General features: G+C 45.5%; 1 long non-coding RNA gene across 1 annotated transcript in view; it reads left to right on the top strand.

The window, feature by feature from the left end:
- LOC310697737 overlaps positions 1–19,340 on the top strand; it is an 895,058-nt gene that overhangs the window by 824,587 nt on the left and 51,131 nt on the right. The gene's annotated exons all lie outside the window — the stretch shown is intronic.

Raw genomic sequence — 19,340 nt, 5'->3', positions numbered from 1 at the left:
CTGAGGCCAGGGGCGGTCCCGGCCCCCAGGAGACCCGCCTCTCCTGGCCTTAAGGCGAGCACTTCTCCTGGGAGAAACCAGTTCCCTTCGCCTCTCTGCCCTGAGCCTCTGCAGTTCAGGAGAGGCTGAAGGGTTACTGGGCCCAGGGGGAGTCTCACCTGTAGGCACTGAGTCCTCAACCACCTCTGGAGCCAGAGTGGATTCACCTGGTGCCTGCTCCTGAGGATCAGGCACAGGTGCAGGAGCCTCAGATTCAAGGCCCTGCCCCAGTTCAGCTGGCCCTGGAAGCAGGGACTCCTGTGTAGGCTGGGATTCCTCCGGTTCACCCTCTGAATCGGATTCCCAGGCCATCACAAAGAGTTTATTCTGCTTTCTGTAGCCAAAATCTAATTTGAGCAGGAGCTTTATTAATAATATCAACAGGCACATATATTAATTGAATTCTAGTGATTGTAATGAGTGAGATAATTAAATGTTCTTGTTAGTTTCCTTCCCTGGAAGTTTGTGAATTGTGTCTTGTTAATAATGCAGCACACATATTGGATAGTTAAAAGTTTTTTCAAAGTTATTTATATGTTTATTTCATAATAAACTCTAGACTTTGTGAACGCCATTAAGAACCTAAAAAGTACAATTCTCAGTGGTCCCTTTGGTTTATCATAAAGTAAATGAAAATTCCAAAATAAGTGGTCTGAGAATTACACTATAAATGTTAATTTAAAAGCCGCAAAATTCAGATGCCTCCTCTAGGTATTGTATTAAAATTCTGTCCAAGTGAATAAATGTGGGAAATTACTGGCTTGGCAATTGAAAAAGAGACAAAAATTAAATACCATCACAAATTTGGACGTAGATGGGAAAGAGGTACATAACCCAAATGAAATCAGAAATTGCTTCCAGAAGTACTTTAAGCAATTGTATGCACAAGGGCCACAGAATGAAATGGACATTGACCGTTTTTTGGAAACAAATGGACTACAAAAAATTTCCCAAGAAAGTAAGCTAATGCTGAACTGTAAAATATCTGATCAGGAGATAGAGGGGGCCATTCAAAACATGCAATTGGGCAAATCTCCAGGGCCGGATGGTTTGACTTCCAGATACTATAGATCTTTGAAGGACTGGCTAATACAACCTTTAAAGGAAGTCTGTAACGAAATCTTGGAGGGGAAAAGGGCACCAGAAACGTGGAAAGAGGCTTATATTACACTTATACTGAAAACAGAGACTGAAAAGACTCAACTTAAGAGCTACCGTCCCATATCCTTATTAAATGTGGATTACAAAATTTTTGCTGATATTTTGGCCAAGAGGCTGAAAAAAGTATTGATTGAAGAGATTCATAAGGACCAAGCGGGCTTTTTCCCGGGAAGACATTTATCTGATAATCTGAGGAATGTAATTGACATTTTGGAAAAGCTAGAAGTGAATATAAACACTAAAGCAGTCTTGATATTTGTGGATGCGGAGAAAGCCTTTGATAATATATCTTGGAGTTTTATGAAAAAGAATCTACAGGGTATGGGGGTAGGCCAAGGTTTTGAAAATGGTATAGGTGCAATATATTCTGAACAAAAGGCTAAACTAATTGTAAATAATGTGGTTACGGAACAATTTAAGATAGAAAAAGGGACACGACAGGGGTGCCCAATTTCCCCATTACTTTTTATATCGGGCCTGGAGGTTTTGCTGAATATGATTAGAAGAGACCGGTTGGTCAAAGGTATACAGGTCGGAGCCAAGCAGTATAAATTGAGAGCATTTGCAGATGATTTGGTTTTGACGTTACAGGAGCCAGAATCTAGTACTAAAAGAGTATTAGAATTAATTCAAGAGTTTGGTCAGGTGGCAGGATTCAAATTGAATAAACTAAAAACTAAGGTTTTGGAGAAAAAATTAACATTGATAGAAAGAGAGAAGTTTCAGAATGAGACAGGATTAACTGTGGTAAAGAAAGTGAAATACCTTAACATGACAGCTATAAATGGAAATTTGTTTAAGGATAATTATGAAAAATGTTGGACGGAAGTTAAAAAAGATCTAGAAATTTGGTCAAATTTGAAGCTTTCCTTGTTAGGACGAATTGCTGTTATAAAGATGAATGTATTGCCAATAATGTTATTTTTGTTTCAATCATTGCAAATTTTGGACAAAATAGACTGTTTCAAGAAGTGGCAGAGAGACATTTCTAGATTTGTCTGGCAGGGCAAGAAGCCCAGAATAAAATTTAAAATATTAACTGATGCAAAGGATAGAGGTGGATTCGCCCTGCCAGACCTTAAATTTTATTATGAATCAGCGGCATTTTGCTGGCTGAAAGAATGGCTGCTTCTTGAGAATACAGATATTTTGGATTTAGAAGGTTTTAATAACGTTTTTGGGTGGCATGCATATTTGTGGTATGACAAGGTTAAAGCTCATAAAGCATTTAAAAATCATATTGTCAGAAGAGCATTGTTTAATGTCTGGATAAGATATAAGGATTTATTGGAAAATAAAACCCCAAGGTGGCTGTCACCGATGGAAGAAAAAGCTCAATATGGAGGTCAAATGGCCAAAGTATTGGGAAATCTTGGAACAAGGAGGAGATAAATTGAAATTGCAGAGTTTTGAGAAACTAAAAAATAAAGTGAGAGATTGGCTCCATTATTACCAGATAATGGAGGCTTACAACCAGGATAAAAGAATTGGCTTCCAGGTGGAAAAATCTAAATTGGAAACAGAACTGTTAGAACCTAAAGCTAAGATTTTGTCAAAAATGTATAACTTGCTGTTGAAATGGAATACTCAGGATGAAACGGTTAAATCGGTCATGATTAAATGGGCACAAGATGTTGGTTATAATATTATGTTTGCTGACTGGGAACAGTTGTGGACCACCGGAATGAAATTTACGGCATGTAATGCCTTGAGAGAAAATATTATGAAAATGATATATAGGTGGTACATGACTCCAGTCAAGCTTGCAAAAATCTATCATTTGCCCGATAATAAGTGTTGGAAATGTAAAGAAGCTGAAGGTACATTCTTTCACCTCTGGTGGACGTGCCCAAGGATTAAGGCTTTCTGGGAGATGATATATAATGAACTGAAAAAGGTATTTAAATATACCTTCCTTAAGAAACCAGAGGGCTTCCTCCTGGGCATAGTCGGCCAACTGGTGCCAAAGAAGGATAGAACTTTCTTTATGTACGCTACAACAGCAGCAAGAATACTCATCACAAAGTATTGGAAGACACAAGACCTACCCACTTTGGAAGAATGGCAGATGAAGCTGATTGACTGTATGGGACTTGCAGAAATGACTGGCAGAATCCGGGACCAGGGAGAGGAGTCGGCAGAAGAAGATTGGAAAAAATTTAAGGACTATTTACAAAAAAATTGTAAAATTAAGGAATGTTGAATGATGCTGGATTGAAATTAAGTGGTTTCAAGCTGTAACTATGATAAAACAACTTTCTTTTTGTAAGCAAGAATTTAAAGCTATAATAATCTAAGATGTTGAGATACGGATTTGCTGTACAAACAATTCAAACTGGGTATACAAGAAGGGGAGGTATGAGGAGGTCGGGGAAATAAGTTACAAGAAAATAAGGTGTGAAATTTAAGTGTTTTTAATATTTTTATGTTTGTTTTTTCTTTTGTTTGCAAAAAATTGGAAACTTTAATAAATATCTTAAAAAAATAATAATTCTGTGCAAGTGAGTTAAAAGGTTTGCTTGTTCTTATTGACCATTTGTTAGTCACTTGTTGAACAACCTAGTGCTCAAGGCTATGCAAACTTTCCAAAACCATCAGTATTTTACTTCTTTTAATGTTTTCTAAATTGCCCTTCATCTGGACAGGTTGTAAGCAGAAAACAACAACATATGATATTCTGCCAACGGACAGGGAGGTTCTTTTTTGATTTGGAACACAATGAACACACAAATGGGGTGGAGGCGAAATATTTTATTTACTAACTAGCAGATGTTGATTTAAAGCAGAGTCTTGTGCCCAGCGGAAGGATGAGGAGTACGTGCTGCATACTCTATATTGCTTTATTTATAGTTCAAAGCAGGTATATTACAGAAAGACATCTTGCCTCTGCCGGAGCAGAGAAAATGCATCCTCTCTCCTCAACAGCTCGGAGAGAATCACACAGAGAAAAACAGGAAACCAGTGTACGTCACATCCAGCCTCCCTTTCCCGTGAGAAACTCCAACAGTACAGACTGTGGAATGTAAACACCTGTCTCGTGACAAGCCCTTTCGCTGCACAGTGAAGGAAAGCAGAAACCAACATCCTCCCCCTTTCTGTGAACATCACTGGGCAGCGTGTTCGTACAATATCAGTACAAACCCAACTTCTGCACATAGGTACAGTGTTGATCCCTTGATATAATCTTGGACAATACATCAGCAGGAATTTCATTACCTGGCATATAGGACACCGTTACGAGTCCCTTCTGAATACATTCCCTAGCATGCTGCAACTTTAATTGCAAGTGTTTCGTGCTTTGCTTACAACCTTCAGATTTCAGCAAAGCCAAACATGCTTTGTTGTCCTGGTAAACCTGGATTGGACATTTGACAGGAATTTTCATATCTTTGCATAATTGTACTAACCATTCACAATCCTTAAGTGAATAAGACAGTGCGTTCAGTTCAGCTTCACAAGTACTTAAGCTAACTGTTGTTTGCTTCTTGCATGACCAATCAAACAGACCCTGATTGTACATGTAGCAAACTCCAGATGTACTTTTCCTGTCTGTAGTGTCACTTCCAAAACTTGCATCTACAAATATCTCAAGACCACCAGACTTCTGATTGTTAAGTCTCAGTCTGTAATGCATAGTGCCTTTCATATACCGCGCTATGCGTTTCAGAGCTTTCCAATCCTTGACACTAGGATTGTTGACTTGTCTGCTTAGCAAATTACAGCTAACAGCAATGTCTGGTCTTGAACATCTGGCAATGAAGTTTAGCTTGCCTAGCACACTTCTGTACAGTGTAGTGTCAGAAAATGCTTCTTCAGTGTCATCTACCTGATAACCTGTTGTCATTGGTGTGTCTACAGGGTTAGCATCCATCAGGTTTAGTTTACTTAACACATCAGCAATTTTCCGTGACTGGTGTACTAGAATGTTACCATCTTGATCTTTCTCTATTTCCAGAGATAGGTAGTTGTTTACCTCACCAAGATCTTTCATGTCAAAGTGCTCTTTCAGTTGAGCTAGGGCGTTATTGTACATTGCGACATCTTTCCAAAAGAATAATAAATCATCAACATAAAACAAACAGTACAGTTTCTTTTGCCCCTCCTCTTTGACAAATACACATGGATCAGCTTTCCCTTGCTGAAAACCTAGAGAAAACAATACTTCAGTGAGTTTTGTGTGCCAACACCGTGCACTTTGTTTGAGACCATAAAGGGATTTCTTCAGAGCACAAACAAATCCCTGTTTTACCTGTACGCCATCAGGTGGAAGCATATAAAGTGATTCATCCAGAGATCCGTACAGAAAAGCTGTATTAATATCATGGTGACTAATGTGTAGATTTTCCTCTGCAGCTAGCTTGAGCATAAGCCTAATGCTCTCATATCTCACTGTGGGTGAGTAGGTCTCGTGATAGTCTTCACCTGGTACCTGTGCAAAACCTCTGGCTACCAATCTGGCTTTGTGTCTGACTATCTTGCCATTTTGATCTGTCTTCGCTTTGAAGACCCATTTGCTTCCAAGTAGTTTCATTCCTGGAACTACTGGAACTAGTTCCCATGTTTTGTTCCTTTCTAAGGAATCAAGCTCAGCCTTCATGGCATTTAACCATGGCTCAGCTTCCTTTGAATCCAAACCCTGGATTTCTTGGAAACTTGAAGGTTCAAATACCTTCTTGGAGCTTTTAACAGCTGTTACTGCTATCGTAGCAAATTCATCAGCAAATCTCTTTGGAGGTTTGCCTTTTGTGGCTCTCTGTGACCTACGAATTAGCCTTAAGTCTTCAACACTCTCCTCTTCCTTCTTGGGAGAAAAGCGACCTATTGTGAACAATGGTTCCTCCAATTCTTGATCAGAGCTTTCAGAGGGTCGCATAGAGGCTTTCGCACTCTTGAAATCCTCTGAATCACCCGATTCAGTTTCAGATTCAGACTCAGAACCTTCATCAGTGGGTTGTTGTGGTTGCTTTTGACTATCCTCAGTCTCATCACCGTCATCAGGATAACATTGGAAAATTCCCACATTCTCCCCCCACTTTGCATTGTACTCAACACTTCTCGTGAGCTTAATTGTCTTAGAGTCAGTCATCATTATTCTGTAAGACCCTTTCTGATAACCTAGAAAGATACCATGCAATCCACGCTTGTCTAACTTGGAGTTTTGTGGTGAGTGAACCCACATGTCAGAACCAAAAATCTTCATGTGTTTGATGTATGGCTTCTTGCCAAACATCTTCTCATAGGGGGTACAACCAATCGCTGAAGATAACCTGCGATTGTAACTGTAAACAAAACATGAGAGAGCTTCGGCCCAATAACTCTCTGGAAGATTGGCATCATGCAGCAAGGTTTTTAACCCTTGAAGCAATGTCTGATTTGCCCGTTCCGCAAGTCCATTCTGCCATGGCGAGCGAGGACTAGACAAATCGTGTTGAATTCCTTTCTCAGTCAGAAAAGCTTCAAACTGCTGAGAAGTGAATTCTCCCCCGCGATCAGTGAAAAGAGTCTTTATCTTCTTACCATGCACATTTTCCAACCAAGCACAGAATTCCTTGAACCTAGGAAAAGCCTCTGATTTCTGCTTGAGATTATACACAAAAATATATCTAGAAAATGCATCAATGAGAACCATGAAGTACCTATTGCCACCCAAAGAGGGCGCTAGTGGTCCAACCAAATCTGCATGAACAACCTGGTATGGTTCTGTAGCTTGCCTACTAGACACCTTACCTTTCGCAGCCATTTTCACCTTGTTTGCTGCGCATGCTTTGCACTTCATGTGGTACCTGCAGGGTTTAATAGTCATACCTTCAACCAAGGCAGGCATTTTAGATACTGCCTCAAAATGCAAATGACCAAATTTTCGGTGAAAATCATGAATACATTCTGCATGCAAACTTTTGTTAGAACCTGCAATGCAACAAGTGTCATCCTGCACAACATCATCATAATACAAAACAAACAAACGATCAACATATTCAGCATGCAATACATAATCATTTTTCTTTGTGATGATGCACTTCTTGTTCTTGAAGGACACGTCAATGTTCCGCTCATTCAGCTGTCCAACACTGAGGAGATTATGTTTGGCGTCTGGCACGTAAAGCACATTCTGTATCGATAAGTCCAAACTGTGAAGAACAACAGTTCCGTAGCCTTTACTGGGAATAGTGTGGTCATCCGCCTGGTGAATCGCACCTTCCTGCGGTGTAAAAGACACAAACAGTCTCTTATCGTTGCACATGTGGTGAGTTGCCGCTGAATCAACAACGAAGAAAGATCTAGACGTCTTCTGGACCTCTGCAACCTTTGGAGTGAAGCGTGAAACCATAGCCTTGTGCTGCGTTGTCCTAGACACCGGACCTTTGCCTTTGCCTCAGCCTTTTCCACGCGATGAGCTTTCGCTGCGCTGCTCTGTCTTGGCCCTGGGATATCTGCATTCCCTCTTCATATGGCCTAGACGTCCACACGAGTAGCATTTCACTGCCTTCAAAGCTTTGGCGCCATCTGGTGGTTCCACTGCACTATGGGATGACGTCTGTGAAGACTCCCCCTTGCCCATGCAGCTAGCACCCCGGCGATCTGCTTCATTCAATATCACGGCAGTTACATAGTCCACTGTCAGCTGAGCGGTTGGCTGCACAGCAATCTGGGTTGCAACAGACTCCCAACCTGAACCCAAAGATTGTAGTATCATGAAAGAATACACAGCCTCTGGAAAGTTGAGTCCTCTCTGTTGCAGCTCATGTCTCAGATTTTGCATCACCATCAGATGTAAACGCACATCTCCACCTTCAGCAAGAGCCATATTATGCAGCTTGTTAAAGTAAAACATAGTAGATCCAGCTTCTGTCCTTAAGTGAGCCTCTCTCAAAGCGCCCCAAATTTCTCTGGCTGAGGTCTTATCACGCAATAGACAGAGCTCTTCTGGGGATACTATCAATGTAAGAGTTCCCCTTGCTTTGGAATCTTTAGCTTCCCATGCATCTGTAACTGGAACTGGGGGGGTGTCTGTAATCACCTCAAACAAACCCTCTTTCCGCAGAATTGCCTCTGCATACAGAACCCAGTCGTGGTAGTTTTTCTTGTTGAGCTTAGGAATCCCACAAGCATCCTGAAGGGCCATCATGACTCTGGCATTAGCCTTCAGCGTCATATATGCTGCTTTAAATCTTGCTGCGTCACTGCTGCAGCTGCTTTATTCCAAAAGCGCACTTAAAAGTTACTTTCGATTTCCCCAGCATAGTGACTTGTGCCTGGGAGCCTTTTGCCTGTTCCCGGCAAAACGGCTTTAAAAGTTCAAAGTCCAGCCATAAAGCAATTAACTAGAAGCTGGCAGGCTGCCCGGAGCAGTAGCACATACCTCATCAATCACTTTTACGCGCAGAGCAGATTCCGATCTGATCTGTCCCTCTGCTTTCCGATCCTTTGCCGGCACTCCGATTCGACTTCTGGAGCCCATAACCACATGTTGATTTAAAGCAGAGTCTCGTGCCCAGCGGAAGGATGAGGAGTACGTGCTGCATACTCTATATTGCTTTATTTATAGTTCAAAGCAGGTATATTACAGAAAGACATCTTGCCTCTGCCGGAGCAGAGAAAATGCATCCTCTCTCCTCAACAGCTCGGAGAGAATCACACAGAGAAAAACAGGAAACCAGTGTACGTCACATCCAGCCTCCCTTTCCCGTGAGAAACTCCAACAGTACAGACTGTGGAATGTAAACACCTGTCTCGTGACAAGCCCTTTCGCTGCACAGTGAAGGAAAGCAGAAACCAACAGCAGAAAGCTAGAACACTGCAATCCCAAACTCAGGCTGGCCCCATTCACCCTCCAGGACTTCCAGAAACGTAAGGTCCCCACAATGGGGGTGGGGACCTTCAGAGTGCAATATCGAGGGCGGATGCAGCAACTGGACTAGCTTGTGGTCAAGGGCCCCTACGTTAACTTACTGGGATTGGCATGGTTTGGACCACTGGGGTTAGCCGTCACTGGGGTGAACCGCACTAGCTTACAAGTGGACGTGGATGCCATATGCAAGGAATTTCCGGAGGTTTTCGATGGGAAATTGGGACAGTATACGGCACCCCCCCATTGCCCTACAGCTTGACCCCGCAGTATGACCTGTCAGGTTCAAGGCCCGCCGGGTCCCGTTCGCCCTGAAACCCCGTATAGACGAGGAATTGGACTGGCTTGTGGAGCAAGGAGTGCTGGATCCTGTGCCTAATGCCCCCTGGGAAACCCCAATTGTCACACCCGTCAAGCCTAATGGTTCAGTCCGCATCTGCGCAGACTACAAATGTACCATAAACAAGGCCCTCATGGCCCATGCATACCCAGTGCCAGTGGTCAGCCATGTCATCGCCACCCTGGCTGGGTCAAAAATTTTCGGTGAGCTGGACTTGGCCCAAGACTATCAACAGCTGCCGGTGGATGAAGCCACAGCAGAGGCACAGACAATTGTGATGCACACAGGAGCGTTCAGGGTAAAGCGGCTGCAATTCGGTGTCACTGTGGCACAAGGCATATTCCAGAATCTAATGGACTCTCTCCTTAAAGGGATTCCTGGCGTCACCCCCTTCTTCGATGATCTGTTGATTGCCGGGCCCATGCCAGAGGAGTTTGAGAACCGCCTCCGCACTGTTCTGCACCATTTCCAGATGACGGGGCTCAAGGTGAAGTGGGAAAAGTGTCTACTAGGAGTGCCTCAGGTGGACTTTCTGAGATTTATGGTGGACGCAGAAGGGGTCCACCCAACTGGGGACAAGGTACGGGCCATTTGTGATGCCCCAGTGCCCAAGGGCAAGACTGAACTTCAGACCTTCTTGGGTCTATTGAACTTCTTGGGTCTATTGAACTTTTACCATGCCTTCCTTCCCCATAAGGTGGTGGTAGTGGAGTTCCTACACAGACTCCTGTACAAGCGGTGTGGGGCCAGCGCCAGGAGGCCGTATTCCAGGCAGTCAAGGACTTGCTTGTCTCAAACTCGGTCTTGGCGCACTTTGACGAGAGGCTGCCGGTGGTGCTAGCTTGCGACACCTTGCCCTACGGCATCGGCGCTGTCCTGGGACACCAACTCCCGGATGGAAGAGAGGTATTGGTGCAATACTTTTCCCATACACTCGATGCGACCGAGCGGAACTACTCGCAAATCAACAAGGAGGGTCTGGCAATCATGAAGGGAGTAAAAAATTCCATGATTTCTTGTACGGGCGGCCCTTTACCGTGGTGACGGACCACAAGCCGTTGCTTGGCTTGTTTGCCCCCAAAATGCAGACCCCCCCCCAAGTGCTGTCTCCTCACGTCCTCAGGTGGTCAATTTTCCTTGCCAGCTACCAGTATGCACTGATTCACCACCCTGGGAAGTCGATGGGCCTCAGCAGGCTACCACTACCGGAAACAGGCCCCGACCCAGCACCCGCACAAGAGGTTATGAGCCTGGAGCTGCTTCCCGACCACCCCATTCAGGCACAATAAGTTGCACACCATTCCAAGAAAGATAGTGTCATCTCCCAGGTCCTGGACTGGGTGTGGAGGGGATGGCCCAGCAGCAGCCCCAGGCCAGAATTTGCTGGCTACACAACCCGCAAACATGAACTGTCGGCCCACAAGGGGTGCCTGTTATGGGGAAGCAGGGTCATTGTTCCCCAGCCCCTCCCCAAAAGGGTCCTCACAGCCCTACACGAGACACACCCAGGGGTAGTGAGAATGAAGGCCCTTGCCAGGAGTTATGTGTGGTGGCCGGGGATCGACAGAGAGATAGAGGCCTGGGTCAAACACTGTCAGGCCTGCCAAGAATCCCGCCCAGATCCCCCAAGGGCCCCAGTCCAGTCCTGGGAGTCCGCCCGAGCACCATGGTCACGCCTGCATATGGACTTCGCTGGCCCCTTTCAGGGGAAAACATTCTTCATAGTGGTGGATTCCTACACCAAATGGCTGGAAGTCACACTGGTACCATCCACTTCCACGTCCGCAGCCATCCAGGTACTACACAGGCTGTTTGCAGCCCACGGGCTTCCTGACACTCTCGTCTCAGACAAGGGAACCGCATTTACATCAGGAGAATTCCAGACCTTCACAGCGCAGAACGCCATCCGACACATCCGCTCGGCGCCATTCCACCCTGCCACCGATGGCCAAGCAGAGCGCATGGTGCGGACCACCAAGGACACCCTCCGCCGCATGACACAAGGGGATTGGGAGTACTGCCTTGCCACATTTCTTCTAGCACAGCACAGCACCCGCAGCTCAACGACTGGCCGGAGCCCCGCTGAACTACTAATGGGCCGGCGCCTCACAGTCAGACTGGACCGCCTACACTCTGACAGAGCTCAGAAGGCAGGAACCCCCGGACCTTCATGGCCCAGGACCCAGTATACACAAATAATTTTGGGGCAGGCCCAGCATGGGTACCTGCCACAGTCACCAGGGTCACTGGCCCCGTGTCATACGAGGTGCTAACGGAGGGGGGGGGGGTAAGGCTGGCGCCACCACTGTGACCAGATATGGCGATGATTCCCGGGAGAAAACCAGGAGGAGTACAGGTCAGAGGAGTCCCAAGGGAACAGTGGGGCAGTGAGGCCCGTAGAACAGGAGGGGCCAGCAGGAGAGGCAGAATCAGTAAATACAGAGAGGACCCGCGAGGCCGAACGGACACTGGAACCAGAACCACGAATGAGCAAGCCGGTTGCGCCAGACCAAACGGCCCCATCACAGCCAGCATCCTTGGAACACGAGCCAGAACCTGAACCCTGGACCAGGGAACACCCCAGGCCGCAACGCACACGTAGGCGGCCGGCGTACCTTGAGGACTATGAATGCGACCTCCCAGGCAGGACTGGAACTTAGAGGGGAGGGGTGTTGTGTACTGAGTTGAATAGGATCCAAAAGGCAGCAGTCTGATTCATCCTAGAACAATAGGATCCAGAATGCAGCAGTCTGATTGGTCCTAGAACAATGCAGCAGTATGATTGGTCCGCAGGAGCCACCCAATCCAGCTCCAGGTGGAAGTGAATCCACAACCTGATTGGCCTACAGGAGAATACCAGAATTAGCCAATCACGTGCAGCCCATTGTGTAAATAATGTATATAAAGCAGATATTTTGGGGGAACTTTCATTCCTCACTACTATGAGCTGAATAAAGAGCATGAAATCCACACTCGACTCCAAGTATATTTCACTTTCAAAAACTAATATTTTATGTAATCATAAGAGAGACATAGATTTACTCACTTATAGGGTCAAGGTCCTCTAGGCATGAGAGGTGCACCACCAAAAACTCCTCAAAATCACCATGGTCTTCTGTGTTTTCCCATTACATCTGAGAAAGGCAAAACAAAGTCCATCAAGACAACAGAAACTAAATATATATATAACTAAAGGTTTTTTTTTTAAAAAATACCAGGACATAGAAAATTGTAGCTACTTTAAAATGCCTGTGCAAAACAAAATTTTAACCTGGTACTGAGGATGTTATAATGTCAACACTGCTCAGGCCTGTCTAGGGGAGGGTTTGGGGACCACATCACAGAAAGTCTCTCTCCTCTCTATAAGCATAAAAGTGACAAGACTTTGAGAAAGTAATAAAAAATAATTATTTTCATACAAAAATGTTGCAAGTCACTAAGTTTTTGGTAGAATTTTTATAATGAGGAGGGGGGGGAATGGTCTCATGAGAGAGGGATATTCACAGAGTGGGTGCCAGAGCAGAGAAAACCATCTCAATTCTTAATGAGTAAATGACAGAATGTACAACAAGGCCCCTTGAGATTACTGATATCTTAACGAGCAAGGAGAAAACATAAATGGGAGGCGCTGAAGGCTGTAGGTTTTTTTGCTCAGTTACCTACTTAAAGTACAGTGGTACCTCGCAAGACAAATGCCTCGCAAGACAAAAAACTCGCAAGACGAAAGGGTTTTTTGTTTTTTGAGCTGCTTCGCAAGACGATTTTCCCTATGGGCTTGCTTCGCAAGATGGAAACGTCTTGCAAGTTTGTTTCCTTTTTCTTAACACCATTAATACAGTTGCGACTTGACTTCGAGGAGCAACTCATAGAGCACGGTGTGGTAGCCTTTTTTGAGGTTTTTAAAGACTTTGGTGATTTTTGAAGCTTTTCCAAAATTTTCCCAACACCGTGCTTCGCAAGATGAAAAAAATTGCAAGACGACAAAACTCGCGGAACAAATTAATTTCGTCTTGCGAGGCACCACTGTAAATCACAACGAAGAAGTGAGATTTGTGTCTGAGGAAACATGCATAGAACCAGGTAGCATCTGCACTTTTTAAGCTGGGGGGGGGGGGAGGTGTAATCCAGTAAAAGTTGAACACCGTTGCCCATTTTCTTCCTCTCGAACAAAAGAGATTTATGCCAGCTCTTTAGTGCCCTATTGAAATCAGTGTGGCTGCGAAGTGCTCAGTTTTGCTTAGATAATTATCTCTTCAGGTTTTAATTATTACAGTACTATTAATGCTTGGATCTAGGTATCTTGAAGGGACTCCTATTGGTCCTGGACAGAACTAAAAGATTCATTGGAGGGTCCCCGTGTTAGAAGGGAGCAGAGAGAGAGAATGTTTATTTGTTCCTTCTGTAAATCCCCTGTGATGCCTTTCATCCTGTCCTGGAGGGTCCTTCACCCCTCTGGAGTATATTAGAGGTGGGTGGGTGGGGGAGACAAAGGGCTTCAGGGGGAGGGGAATTCAAGCAAAGGGAGGAGCATCCTTTGAGCTAAACTCTGCTCAGGGAATGCTCCCACCAATGGAGGTCCAAATATACAAAAAAATAAATAAATAAATGTCCAGTAGCACCTTAGAGACCAACTAGGTTTGTTCTTGGTATAAGCTTTTGTGTGCATTCACACTTCTTCAGATACAATGAAAAAGAAGTCCAGTTACTTCTATCAATGGAAATCCAGTTAGTATCCAAGCCACAACACACACACCATGCCAATATATCAGTACTAGCAGTCGATTCCTATGAATGTTTACTCAGAAGTAAATCTGTTAGTATTCAGTGGGGTTCACTTTCAGGTAAGCATGCATAAGACTGTAGCATTAGACTTCCACAGCATATATGTATACATTATCACTTCAAATCTAAAACTCTAGGGGCTCCGCTAGCGGCACCACGGAAGATGGCCCACAATACCATCTCTCCAGCTCACACGAGGTAATTTAGAGGCTGAGATGGGAGTAATCAGCCTCCCAAATTCTTCCTGGTGGAAGGGAAGATGCAGTCTCATCCGCAGCTGCCCACAAACCACCCCCGAGTTCGTAAAGAAGGAGGGGGTGAGGGCACTGGATGGAAAGCCCTCAAGGGAGTTCGGATCTCCTGGACGTTGTCTCTGTGAGCACTCCAAGTTCCAGTTCTTAAGATAAAAAATTGGATTTAAGAATTTTGGACGTGCTTTGGGCGAAGAAAGGGTAATTAATCTGCCAACTGAGAGTGTGGTGTAGTGGTTAAGAGCGGTAGTCTCGTAATCTGGGGTATTCAGTGGGCTAGTCACACTTCTTTGAAGTCTCTCAGCCCCACTCACCTCACAGAGTGTTTGTTGTGGGGGAGGAAGGGAAATGAGAATGTTAGCCGCTTTGAGACTCCTTAAAGGGAGTGAAAGGCTGGATATCAAATCCAAACTCCCCTTCTTCTTCTTCTTCAACTACAGCCACTGAGGTGCCAAGAGTGACGGGAGGAAGAAAGATAACATCAAAGATAACATATCTAAACCGGTACGTTGGAACGGAACGGAAAGGAGGGGGTTTTCTACTACAATAATACCTAACAACCCCCCCCCGAAGAACCGTCTACATTACTTATAGCAAGTGAGATCGGAAAATATAAACTGTGTGGAAATAATAATATTAATTAAAGCCTTTGCTCTTTGAATTACATGGAAGAAGATAAAAGACTCTCCTGTGACGCATTATTTAATCGGGATCCGCCATTATGAGACAGACTGAGTTGCAGAGATTAATAGTCATAGGGGGAGGCGAGCTCTTACTTTGTTATTATATCTGTATTTCAGGTCCGATTTGGCAAACCTCCCCTGGAAAGACTAATGTTTGGTGCAACCTGTCTGAGAAAATTAATGAGCAAACGCCTAGACTTTATTTCATCGGAACTGAGAGAAGATGGCGTCTGCCACCAGAGAAGGACCTGAAGCCTCAAAAGGACTGCTCTGCTGCCCAGGAGGACTCCCATGTGTGAGTGCCTGAGGGCCCTGCTCCTGCCACTCATCACCTGGCCCAGGGCGGGGCCTGAAGCCTCACAAGGACGGTTGCTGTTACTGCTGTTGCTGTCCAGGAGGACTCGGAGGGGTTTTTAAAATGTTTTTAAAATTTTCTTTTGATTTTTTTGTATGTGGGGGTGGGGGTGGGGTAGGATGGATGTTTGGTTGGGCTTGGGAATTTGTTTGATTTTGATGTTTTGTAACTTTTACAGTTTTTTTGTTTGTAGTGTTTTATTGGTTTTTTATTATTTGTAAGGTTTTATTTTGTTCTCAAGGGGAGGGGTCACGGCTGCTGGGGAGTGGGTCGCAGCCAACAAAATGGCTGGGGCATGTTCCACAGAGGGGGATGTGCTGGGACAACCGATCTCAGTGATCACGGGTAGGAGGAGGAGTTACGCTAAGACCAGATGTCACGGGCTGCCTCTGGTCTCAGCTCACAAAAGACCAACGCCAAGCTCTTCTTATATACAAGGATGTTTATTGCAGTCCATTATTGGTTCCACAACCGAGGCGTGCAGCCCCGAGTGTCTAACGTCAGACATTTGAAGTCCCCTCTGATTCGTCCCCGCCCCTGCACCAACTTATGAGGCTTGTGCTAGACCACCGCTTCCTGTCTTTCCTTTTCCGCAGGGTCTTTCTGCCCCCCTGGGTTCCTTCCCTCCTGCTCTCTCCTGAAGCGGATTCCTGAGATGCCTGTTCCCCCCTCCTTCGTGCTTTGGGGCTGGGCTCCTCCTCCGGGCTTTCTCCATTTCCGCGCGCCTCCACATTTGAACTTGGCGCGCGCTCGCTACCCCTGACCTTCCTTTTGACACTGACACTACTCCCTGTACTACTCTCCCCCTCTTCCGGCAGGACGTTCTCCCCAGATCTCCTTCCCCTGTCTCTTTCCTGCTCCGCTCCGTGTGTCACACTGGGAACCCCCCTCTCTTCCCTCCGTTCCTGCTGGGAAGCCGGCCCCGATCTCCCACTCCCGCTCGGGGTTTCCCTGCTGCTTCCCTGCTCCTGGCAGGTCCCCCCTGTGACCCCCCTTGTCCTGACTAGGGGCGCCCCCTCCTGAGAATCCTCCGATTCACTTGAGAGACTCATGGAAGATCTCAAGTCATTGTCATCCTCTTCCCCACTGTCCTGGGATTCTTCCTCGTCGCTCTCCGTCTCCTCCCTCACCTGTGCCTCTGTCTCTGAACCCCTGACACCAGATCATGTCATTACAGAGGAGGCAGGTTTAGTTGTTGTTTGAGGACTATCCCTGCCTCCGGGTCTGGTCCTAACCGGACGGATACTAGAATCAGCAAGGGATACGCACATGACCTGAAGGTGCTGCTGTGGAATGCCAGGTCAATGATTCATAAGACCGCTGCCATCCATGACTTGATCATGGATGGAGGACTTGGCCTTGTGGGCGGGGAGGGGGGGGTTGCAGTGATTTTTAGGAAGTCATTAGTTTGCACCAGGCGTCCTATTGGGAAGACCCAGTTGGGCAATAGGGGCAGTACAGGATTCCTATTGGTGTACCGACCTCCCCGCTGCACCAAGGATTCCCTGCCCGAGCTGCTTCAGGTCGTGGGTCACCAGATGTTTGCCTGTATCTGCTCCTACTGGAGCTGTGCGTTTAGCACTCTCCCAGGCAAGGCAGAAAGGGCTCCTATCCTTAGAGGAAGAGTCTGAGTGGGCTGGGGTGTTGCCATCTGCTTTCCCTATTTCTTATGCAAACCCAGGCACAGCGCAACAACAGGTGCTATATGAAACCCTTTCTTATTCTGTAATGCGAGAATTAAGAAGGGCCATTGTTGATTCTGGTTTAAAATCCTCCTATGTAACAGGAATGCTGGAGGGAATAGCGAATGGTTATACAATGCTTCCTCAGGACTGGAAGGATCTGATGCGCATGCTTTTGTCCCCTGCTCAGTATGTAGTTTTTGACAGTGAATTTAAACATAACGCCTTGACCCTGTCTGATCCACAGCATACAGCTAACAAACTTTATGGTGCTGGTCCGTTTGATAATATAGCAGCCCAGGCGACGCTGACACCTGCACATTTTAGTCGCACCGCGACCTGTGTACAGCGCGCCTTTCGGAAAGTCCCTGTCTCAGGGCAACCACAGAGCTCCTTTGTCAATATTAAGCAACAGCATTCGGAGCCTTACCATCAATTTATAGATAGATTAAAAGCATCGGTTACCCGGCAGATTGATAACACCACGGCTCAGAATGAGTTGATGAAAAAATTGGCTTTTGAGAATGCTAACACGGATTGCAAAAAGGCTTTGCAGTCAGTCATACATCGCGTTAAATATGACCTTGCTGATATGATTAAAGCCTGTGCAGATGTTGGAAGCCAGAGTCATGCGATGTCCTTGCTTGCTGGCGCGATCCAAGCTTCCAATAGGCCTACAGGTAATTGTTTTAACTGCAAGCGCCCTGGCCATTTTGCTAAGCAATGCAGAGCCCCCGGCGGGGGCGCATGCAAAGACACTGCTACCAACAGAACCAGACCCTCCAAAAAATGCCCGAAATGCGGTAAAGGCTATCATTGGGCTAATCAATGCAGGAGTCCGGGAAACTCCATTGCGGCCCCACTCTCGGGCCAGGACAATTAGAGAGTTTTCCGCCTGTAGTTTCCGCTGCTGAAAAACTTTCTAAACATACACCTTCTGAATTTGCCATTGATTTGATAAATCAAGAGAACAAAGACACTGTTTTACCTGGTGAAATTGTGCTCATGCCTTCCCAATTGGCAGGTCCACTACCTCCTAAAGTCGCAGGTTTAATTTTACCAAAATTTTCTGCGGCGAAAGAAGGGATCCAGGTTATTCCTGGTGTTCTGGATCCTGACTATGTATGCACAATAATGGTTCAATTTTGGAGCCATATGCCCATGCAGTTAAAAAAGGGTGAGTCTTGGGCACATTTGGTGGTGCTCCCTTCTCATCCTACTGCTTCTATTATGGATAGTAATTTGCAAGAGCTCTCTTCTTTCCCCCCACAGCTGTTAGCTGTTATCCAGCGGATTGGTCATCAGAAACTTCTTCGTAAGTATAAAATCAATGGAAAAGTTCTGGAAGGCTTGATTGACACAGGCACGGATATTTCTGTAATTTCCAGTGATTGCTGGGACCCCACGTGGCCCCTTGAGTCTGCCTCTGCAGTCTTGGGTGTGGGTGGCCCACAAAATTCTTCCAAAAGCGTACAGTGGCTGCCTGTTTCTCTGCCTGATAGCTCTGAAACCATTGCATACATCCAGCCCTGTGTGCTGAAAATCCACCTCAATCTGTGGGGAAGAGATTTACTGCAACAATTACAAGCTACCATTCAATTTAATGAGTAAGCTTGCGCTTCCCCTCAGCTGGAAATCTACTAGTCCTGTATGGGTAGAACAATGGCCCATTTCAGGAGAAAAATTACTTGTCGTAAAACAACTGGTGAATGAGCAATTATTGGCAGACCATATAGAGCCTTCAGTCAGCCCCTATAATACCCCTGTTTTTGTCATAAAAAAGAAGAGTGGCAAATGGAGATTTCTCCAAGATCTGAGGAAAATTAACCAGATCCTTGAACCCATGGGGCCTTTACAGTGTGGTATGCCTAATCCAAATATGATTCCACATTCATATCAATTGGCTATAATAGACTTGCAGGATTGTTTCTTCTCCATTCCCCTACAGGAGAAGGATCGCAAATTCTTTGCTTTTACTATTCCTGTACTAAATAATTGTCAGCCCAGGGAACGATATCAATGGAAGGTTTTACCACAAGGAATGTTGAATTCCCCTACCATGTGCCAATATTATGTGAATCAAGCCCTTCAGCCCTTCCGTTTGCAGTATCCACACCTCTTGATTTTCCATTACACAGATGATGTGCTTATTAGTGGACCACGCCTCCCCCCCCCACTGGAAACGTGATTTGACAAATTGT

Source organism: Podarcis liolepis, assembly GCF_965112155.1.
Source record: "Podarcis liolepis genome assembly, chromosome: W".
Taxonomy (NCBI): domain Eukaryota; kingdom Metazoa; phylum Chordata; class Lepidosauria; order Squamata; family Lacertidae; genus Podarcis; species Podarcis liolepis.
The sequence above is the reverse complement of the archived record's forward strand: the minus strand, read 5'-3'. Positions and strand labels throughout refer to the sequence as shown.